This window comes from Corella eumyota, chromosome 4, assembly GCF_963082875.1.
Source record: "Corella eumyota chromosome 4, kaCorEumy4.1, whole genome shotgun sequence".
Classification (NCBI taxonomy): domain Eukaryota; kingdom Metazoa; phylum Chordata; class Ascidiacea; order Phlebobranchia; family Corellidae; genus Corella; species Corella eumyota.
The window spans coordinates 17,809,275-17,818,410 of record NC_137493.1 but is presented as its reverse complement, the minus strand read 5'-3'; the positions used below and the strand labels follow the sequence as shown (position 1 = coordinate 17,818,410).

The window sequence follows — 9,136 nt, the reverse complement described above, 5'->3', positions numbered from 1 at the left end:
TATTGGGTTCTAAAGATATTATATAATAGTTTTAAGATAAAGTAAAAATGTTTAACATAAATAAGTAAATTGTATATTAGGGGTTGTCACTATTAGATTCTTAACCCCAAATAAAATGGTTTTAAGATAAAGTAGAAATGCTTAACATGCATTAGTAGCTTGTACGTTTAAAAGGTTGTCATTATTGGGCCTTAAACATAAATAAAAATGGTTTAAGAAAAACACAACTCGCGGATGGATTGTAAAGACTATTGTTTGAACCTTGTACAATGCCGCCACTTTTCTTTAAGAATTACAAGACAAATATTTTCCTAGGCATCAACATTGGTGTGAAAACATGGGTTTGAAAACTCCAAAGTTAAATAATGTTCTAAGCAATGGTAAACCTGTAATAAGAAAAAGAAAACAAGATGATGATCAAGTTACCTCAACATACAAAATTGTGTAAGCTACTTGTCCTACACAGTGCTGAAGTACATTTATAGTTGTTTGTGCATTATTTCTTACTATATACAATAATTATCCCAAAGATTTACAGATAACTTTATACAATTGTATTTTCAAATAATTACAGTATATAACTTTCAGTCTTTTCATCGTTCCAATTCTATAAAACAAATTATTAAAATGCCGATTTCCCTTCCTCTGGGTTTATCTGATCTGATTTTTGAGATTTTAGTAAAAACAAGTTTTCATTATAATTAAATCTTAACATTAACTTCATTAATTCTTGCTAAAGTACGTTAAAATAAAAAAACAACTGAAAAATCAAAGTTTTATTTGAATTTAAATAAGTCGATAAATTTACCTTTTATTTAAATTGTCTGTAAATAAAGGAAAACTTTTTCTGCAGTGATTAAAATATGAAAACCTTAGTGTTTAAAAAATAATCCTCGGCCGAAACAAATGACAGCTTTTCTAATAATACCATCTGACAAAATATTTTTGTTTCTAAAGGAAATAACAAACAAAATAAAGCAAATATTTTAAGCCGCTGTCAGTCCAACTAACTGTCGTTTAAACACAAAAAAGTACAATCTGCTAATTAATAGACATAGCCAGCTAACTAAAATTTTACAATCGCTAATTTGGAATGTAATCCTGGGAGCTCTATTAGCGTCGTTCGCCAAGTTTATAAAATCCGGAATAGGCAAAATTTTTATAACCTCACCTTAATCTTCTTTTGTACATTTCGCCCTTTTTTCATCTAAGTACTACTCGTTAAACTGGCGGACGACGCTAATAAAGCTCCAAAATTTTAATTCAACTGTTCAAATACCAACCACAAACAAACAATAAATATAACGAAGTCTAACAAAACCTTCTTTTCATTGCTCAAGTTTGATTATTTCTTACTATATATGCTTCTTTAGACAATTGAAAAAAGTCAATTAATTCTAAAACAACGATGCTCCAAAAAATAAGGTTAAAAATAGGATTAAACGGTTTTTTAAACTTTTTTGGTTAAAAACACATGGCCTCTTAATCAAAACAATTTAAATTACGAACCAGATGCAGTAAACACTTTTTCTATTCCAACACAGAAAAAGTGTTCCCCTTCAAATTATTTTCGAATTTACAGTCTGTTTTGTTTATCCTCAGTTAATAAATTATTAGAAATATAGCACTAATTTAAACTACTTTACCTAATCTATAAATAAATATTTTACTTATAATAAAACAAACAATATAACCATAATAAAGAGCTTTAATAATGTTACTACGAGCAGTAAACACTTTTTTTCTAGTTCAACACCGAAAAAGTGTTCACCTTCAAACTATTTTCAAATTTACGGTCTGTTTTAGTTTATCCTCAGTTAATATATATTTAGAAATATAGCATTAATTTAAACTACTTTACCTGATCTATGAATAAATACTTTACTTATGTTAAAACAAGCAATATAGCCATAATAAAGAGCTTCAATAATGTTACTACTAGCAGTAAACACTTTTTTTCTATTCCAACACAGAAAAAGTGTTCACCTTCAAACTATTTTCAAATTTACGGTCTGTTTTAGTTTATCCTCAGTTAATATATATTTAGAAATATAGCATTAATTAAAACTACTTTACCTGATCTATAAATAAATATTTTACCCATGTTAAAACAAGCAACATAGCCATAATAAAGAGCTTTAATAATGTTAAATATAAGCTCCGCCTATTTCCGACTTATCACCGCTACGCGAATTTTGATTGGCTAATTATTTGCTCTTATTTTAGCCAAGATCACAGTTGAAAACATGCTATGAAGAGTAAAGGCAGCGCATTTAAATCAATATTAATTTATCCTCGATTGTTTTAGTAGTTTATAAGCACTAAAGGCTCCTGTCACCACCATACGCCCATTAATAATGCTATGGCCCTTGATAAATAACTTCGGCCTACACACTTCATGGTTTTCTCAAACACCCAGTCTTTTTTTGAAAAGTAGGAGTTACTAATAAATAACCATTTGATTAGCATTTTACATCTGTTATTTTGGGTTTGGTGACCATGCCATAACATACTTAAAATCTTTATGTAAACATTAATACTTTGGGCATGTTTTAAATCATTAAATTGATTTTTTTCCTTTTTTGTATCGCATTATTTTAATATTAATTGTATATCGTATTTATTATTTACTTTTATCAATGTGCGAAAAACCAAAATAAATAAATAAATAAACTCAATTATTTTTATGTAAACCATACACCCAGTACAAACATAGCATACTTACTTTAAACAACCAGTCACTTATAAACACCCAAGGCTTATATATACATAATAAACAGCTTTAATAAAACCCAATCTCTTTTAAACAATCCGGACCTTTTGAAGCACCCCTGGTCTTTTATTTTTAAGCCAACCAACTTGCTAGAGTCTTATGCTTGTAACAAACCTTTTGCAACTACACCAACTGTATTTTAGTAAAACCTTACACTAAGTCACCTTCGCGGTTTAAAATGCAAGTAAATAAATTTAAAAAATCTGTATCGAAGAATCAAATAAAATGATAAAAATTGTAACAATGAATATAAGCAAAGATTTCAATTGATTCAAACACATAAAATATAAATAAATACGACACTGACAAACAAATTTACATTATTAGATACTTTAAATTATCGTCATACAAAACATTAAAAAAAAGTTTAATTTAACATACTCGATTTTTAATAAGAAAAATTACTTAATTTGATTTATTAAGTTACTGGTATATAATGAAATCACATCAAGGTTATAACCCCAATTCTTCAAAAAATGTATCATAATAAATAACTGTACCAAAGACCAAGAAATGTATCATAATAATTAACTGTACCAAAGACCAAGAAATGTATCATAATAAATAACTGTACCAAAGACCAAGAAATGTATCATAATAATTAAATGTGCCCAATTCTTCCCTATCCATGTTAAGAAAGTGTAAGAAATGGTCATAGGCACTGTCAAAATAAAATCAAGAAAACTAAAATAACTACAGAGTATAAGAAGGAAAATCTTAAACACCAACATGGTAACTGTAAACCAGTTTATATAAAAAGGTTTAAAATAATTTTTAAATCAGAAAATTTAATTCCAATATGCCCCGAGTTTATAAACGTTTTTTTAAATAAATAAACCTTTTATTTTATATAGTCATTAGCTTAAATGCAATAAAATAAAAGTTTGTTGCCTATAGACCAAATTTTTGTTTTAAAACTGTGTTTAAGTTTCAAAATATCCTTAAAGTCTTTTTAACCTGTAGATGCAGATTATCACAGAGCTCGTAAAGCCAATTGTGGGCTTGATCTTTGACTGCTCTCCAGCTTGCTTTATGATTATTTGTCCACACTCGCCCTGGGATAGAAATATTTAAGTAAATTAACCATTACAAACAAATTCATTTTCTACATGAAAATCCAGGTAGTTTGTAACTTAACCTTATAAACAACATGCATTAAACATACAATATAACAAAAAGACATACACTTACGTAAACAGGTAAGCTGAGTGATAGATGATGTCCAAGGATTCATAATTCTTGGCTCAGTGCCACCCTCTTTAAGAATCAACATTAAAACCCCTAGTTGGTTGGCAGACTTAAACCTTATCATAGTTGACATGCACTAAAGTTGACATTAGGCTAAGTCGTCGCCTCATCTTGACATCACAGATCATCGTTTGGCCTTAACTTACAACCAGGGTTGTTAAACAATGCTGCAATAATAGACTCCGTTTTTGGAATGGTTAAATCCAATCGGCGTGTTCAGTCACAGTTAAGTCACAACCACCAGGTCTCTGTAAGAACAAGATGAAACAATTACAATACTTTAGCCACAAAATGTTAGAAAGCAAGGTTAAAGTAGAACAAAAATAAGATCCACTTAGATAAAAATGCCAAAGCTAAGTACAAACTAAAACATGAACAACAAATTGTCCTGAAAAAATACAAATCAACTGTTATTTAATGACAAAAAATTTTTGTAAATTTGATAACAAAATTTTTTAATATAAAATAAAAGTTAAACATGTTTTAATAATAATAACAAGCTCAGTATTCAAAAAAGTTTCCACTAAATAATTTACCTCATTGTAAAAAACAACATAAAAACCAACAGACAGGAAAAAAATATAAAAAAAAACAAATAAAAACATATTTTAATTTAATAATTAATATAGGAATTTTTGGTTAGACAATAATATAAGGGGATTAACCTTGGGAATTTCCCTTGAAATGTTTATTATATGGTAAATTAATTAATAAATAATCACAAATTATACCAACATACACCCAGGGGGGCCAAAGTACCCCCAGTAAGCACCTATAACTTTTAAAAGTGGGTACAGAAAGCCTGATGAAAACCAAACAAGTTTATATAGCAATTCCCATTTAAAACTATTATAAACAGGTTTTTATAAACAGGCTTCTAAAGTGATATTAAAAGTAAAACTAATTGACCTTTTTTTTAATTAAAGCCCTAACCCTTATAAGGATGGAAGCTGTTTCAATGCTTGACCCAATGGTAAGAAATTAAGTCTTCAGCAGTCAACAACATTTTGAACTGAAATTGAAAAGTTAAAATGAATAAAAATATAAAAAACTAGTACAATTTTGAACCAAACCTAAATTGTAGTTTAACAATATATTCACCACTTCTTACTAAATGACTAACGGTGACCCTGCTATAACAGACCAAATACATTTTAAAATAAGCTATTCACATAAAATATGTTTTGATATTTTTTAATATAACAAAGCAACCAAATTAGCTTCTCCACCACCATTAGTTGTCAATATCATATGGGTAGGAATCTAACATAAATTAAATTTTGAAAATCATCATTTAGTTTGATTTATTGACTTACCAGTCAAGAATGAACCACATCAAGGTTATAACTCCAATTTTCTGACCATGAAATGTATCATAATAATTAACTGTGCCCAATTCTTACTCATTAATGTTAAGAAAGTTTAAGTAATAATCGTATGCACTGACAAAATACAAGCAAACTGTTGCAATAAACAATTAAGTACTACTTAAGTCTTTTTTGTTGTTGCAATATGGTCGCAACTCCCAACTGATATTTGCCTGCAATAATCTTCTATGTTGACTAGTGTCAAATAATTTATATAATTTGTCCACATATAAGCGTTTAGTTAAAACCTTCTCATCACTATGTTGTATATTGGACACAAAACCAAATTAATAAATTTAAAATAAATTTGAAACAAAAAACTTCACCTTGTTTAATAGTGTTGGCAGGTACAAAAGTGTGATAGTCAGCACTGTTCAAGGGTATGATGACACCTCCGGTGCGGAAGGAAGTCACCTATTTAGTGGTGGTTTTAAAGATAGCTCCAAAAGTGGAGGAAAGTTCGCTCAACTATCCACTGATCAACCACATTATTTTTGCAGATTTCTTAATCTCCCAACATTACTTTGGTTAAATGATTGGTAACAGCATTTTTCTAATAGAGTGGTCTAAAAGGTTATACAGGTTAATTTAACAATATTTTTTAAATATACAATAATCCTATACGCATTGCAATGTTTTTTTTATTTAGTCATTACCATTATTTCTGACAATCTAATAAAATAGTTGTTAAATGATTTTCAATAACAAATTTAATGGAGAATTAAAGCTGGAAAGTCTTGGTTAGAAATGGACGGTTATAACAATATATCTTATTGCATCACACATTTTTGGGGGGCTTTTAGTTTTGTTATTTTATTCAAAAGCTCACTAATTAATAGTGTGCAAGCACAGTGGTAGATTAATTTGATTAAAATAATTATGACAAACAAATTAATACCTAAGTTAATATCGACTATATATCTAGCAGAGACATTTTTGTTTACTGTTTCTACCGCCATTCCTAATTAATTGTAAATTTATTTTGCCAGCTTAAGCGTACTTACAAATTTATCCAATTTAAACCTAAAATAAAATTGGACAACTTCTTAGTTTTTTCAACGTTATCAGCCTATACAGTTAATTGGTTATTATTGATTATGGAGAATTAAAGTCATTTCCGTAGTTTATTTTTTTTTCAGCCGCATTCTTAATCAATACGATACCTTTCCTTTTAGCCAAAATGGTGAAATCATACATAATGTCTACACAAACAATATAATATCTACAAAAAAGGTTTTATTTTAAAAAATTTACAAAAAAAAATGAATTAAAAAACACAGATGTTATTTTAAAACGCGGAAAATTAGCGGAAAAGGTGGATAAGTCTAGCGGAAAAAGCGGATAGGTCTAGCGGAAAAAGCAAGTAATTTATGGTATACAAAAATCCTGAAATATAGTAATTTATCTTTTTTGATTAGTAAAAACAATTTACATTTGTATATTTTAATATCTCAACTTCATAAAGAATATCACAATGACTATAAAAAAAATCACTCAAAATTCAAATAAATTATTGTAAAAATAAGCACAATTGAATATACTTTGTGGATCATGGCAAAATGCATTCTTCTCTTTTTTATTTGCAATTTTTTAGGTAGACCGTAAGCTGCAGTAACATTTTGTTTCTTCTACAGCCAACATAGTATCGAGTATTACCTTATGCTTTCTACTTCCAGCTGATTTCGGTTTTAAACTTTTTTTGTTGATTGGGGATTAGTTTTGGAATGTTTCAAGCGTATTGAAAGTCCTGTTCAAAAAAAATGTTTTAAAATTTTCTGTAAGGAAGTTTCTCTACAAAAAATTAGCTTACCATAAAGTAAAATCGCTAATATCAAGATGAAAATTTGTATGTAAATTTTTTGATATACACAAGTAAAAGTGCTCAAAATAACCTGAACTGCTAGGCCTAAATTTGTGTCAATATTCCATAAGTTATAGGCACATTCTTTCTTCTCTGAAAAGTAATCCCCAAACATTGCTGAAAAAGTGGAACAAGTGATGTAAAAATCCTTTTTATCAAACATTAGTGTGACACAAGATGTTTTGTAAAAACTTACCACTAATCATAGTTTGCCAAATTCCATCTGTTGTGCCGAAGCAAAAGAACACGACGTATATTAAAGCTAAATATTTGCCTGTGATTTCCCATTCAAGTAAAAACACATAAAAAATGATGTCAACAGTAAATGAGTAAATATACAATTTATTTCTTCAATATTTACCGCTTAGTTTTCCCGACAAAAAGGAAAACTAAGCGTTTCCGAAACCGTATGCAATAACACACAAAGAAACCTGTAGAAATGAAAACAGTTTTTAGCTTACATCGATATTTTTTGTGCATTTAATTACCTTGTCAAGGCCAAGAACACACGAAGAATAAGACCTTGTAAGCTCGCTATAAACAAACGCCATAGTCATTCCGTTATAAATAGCAAGAAACATGATTAAGGAATGAGACAGACTTTTTCCAAGATTAAAAAGCTCAATAAACGATTTCTTGTTTTTAGTTTTCTAAAAAAGAAAAAAGGATATTTAATAATTCAAACAAAAATAAATATCAGTAAATTTTGCCTTTTTTGCTTCTTGTTCCCCTTCAACCAAGGGTAGGAGTTGATTTGATTTGCGGTCAGTTTTGGTTGTTTCAACCTCATCTATTTTCTTGGAAACTTCAAAGTTTTCCGTTTGTTTGGGCGAGAAGTCGTTTGGTAAATAGACCAAGTGCAATACCACTGCAACTACTATAAGACAAAACATTGAACCCAAGACAATGTACCGGGTTGCCTCAAAAGCGGGTTGATATTGCTCAATATTTAGTTCGGTCACATTACTCAGTTGACAGTCGTTGGCGCCACAAAATGTAAAGTTTGTATTTCTCGTAAGGTTAAGGTTGCCGGAAAGATAACGATCGATTTGCAAGATTGAAAAACTCAAACCACTTCCAAAAAACTAAATACAATTATTACTCGTATTTGATTGTTTTCATAAACATTTTGTTAAACTCACCACACTAGTCTGTATTGCAGTATAGAAGTAACCAAAAAACAATAATTCGTTTATCTTGAATTGTTTGTTGGCTGTTTGTGCAAATTGGCGAGCAAATTTGGAGACTAGAACTAACATGACACACCAACCAAAAGCGTCATATATTCCTTGAAATAAGCCACCAACGATTAAAGCGTAGGCTGCAAACAATTAAAATATTTTAAATAAACGCCAACGATCTACAAGTACAGATTTGTTTTTTTCAGGCCTCAAGGGCAAGCAAGATTATAACGTTAGAGAGTCGAATTATAAAACTTAATCAAAATATAAACTTACATGACGTTAAATTGGTCAGAATAAAAACTCCAGCCGATATTTCGGAAATAATTAACGCGGTTTTGTCACTTAAAACTTTTAACAAGGTTGGAACAAACAAACCGATAAGAATCGAACTAATATAAGCCACTGCTAAAGCTGTTGTCCCTAAATTCAATCCACCTTAAATATTTATACTAACATGATTATAGTATTGTGCACTTACCAACACCTTGTTCCACATTGATGCTTGAAACCAGCGAAATCACGGTGGAAACCGATGAAGTAGTTAGAAAAACGCCAAATAAATAAACATAAAACAAGCGTTTCATATTCGAAGTTTTAAACAAGAAATTTTAATTGCGTCTAATGTCACACAACACTCTGAAACTCTATAATCGAAGTTTATAAACCGCAAACTGTTACTACGAAATAAATAGCTAAAACTGGT

At 29.3% G+C, this 9,136-nt stretch overlaps 1 long non-coding RNA gene and 1 pseudogene across 6 annotated transcripts; both read right to left on the bottom strand.

Annotated features, from left to right (window-relative positions):
- Window positions 1–2,947: 2,947 nt before the first annotated feature.
- LOC145750448 (uncharacterized) lies at window positions 2,948–6,607 on the bottom strand. 5 transcript variants are annotated; one of them, XR_014283677.1, is made up of 4 exons: window positions 5,715–6,607; window positions 4,931–5,033; window positions 3,965–4,269; window positions 2,948–3,828 (listed from the first exon to the last, which is right to left on the bottom strand). It is a non-coding gene; the product is annotated as an uncharacterized LOC145750448 (long non-coding RNA). The 5 variants fall into 5 exon arrangements; XR_014283675.1 differs by lacking the exon at window positions 5,715–6,607 and having other exon boundaries at window positions 2,948–3,434; window positions 3,731–3,828; window positions 3,959–4,269; window positions 4,931–5,690; XR_014283676.1 differs by lacking the exon at window positions 5,715–6,607 and having other exon boundaries at window positions 2,948–3,434; window positions 3,731–3,828; window positions 4,931–5,690.
- A 469-nt stretch (window positions 6,608–7,076) lies between these two features.
- LOC145751003 (protein unc-93 homolog A-like) lies at window positions 7,077–9,053 on the bottom strand (annotated as a pseudogene). Its single transcript, XR_014283699.1, has 8 exons — window positions 8,912–9,053; window positions 8,707–8,853; window positions 8,392–8,570; window positions 7,933–8,334; window positions 7,738–7,899; window positions 7,446–7,680; window positions 7,199–7,366; window positions 7,077–7,135 (listed from the first exon to the last, which is right to left on the bottom strand). The product of XR_014283699.1 is annotated as a protein unc-93 homolog A-like (transcript).
- Between the last annotated feature and the right edge of the window lie 83 nt (window positions 9,054–9,136).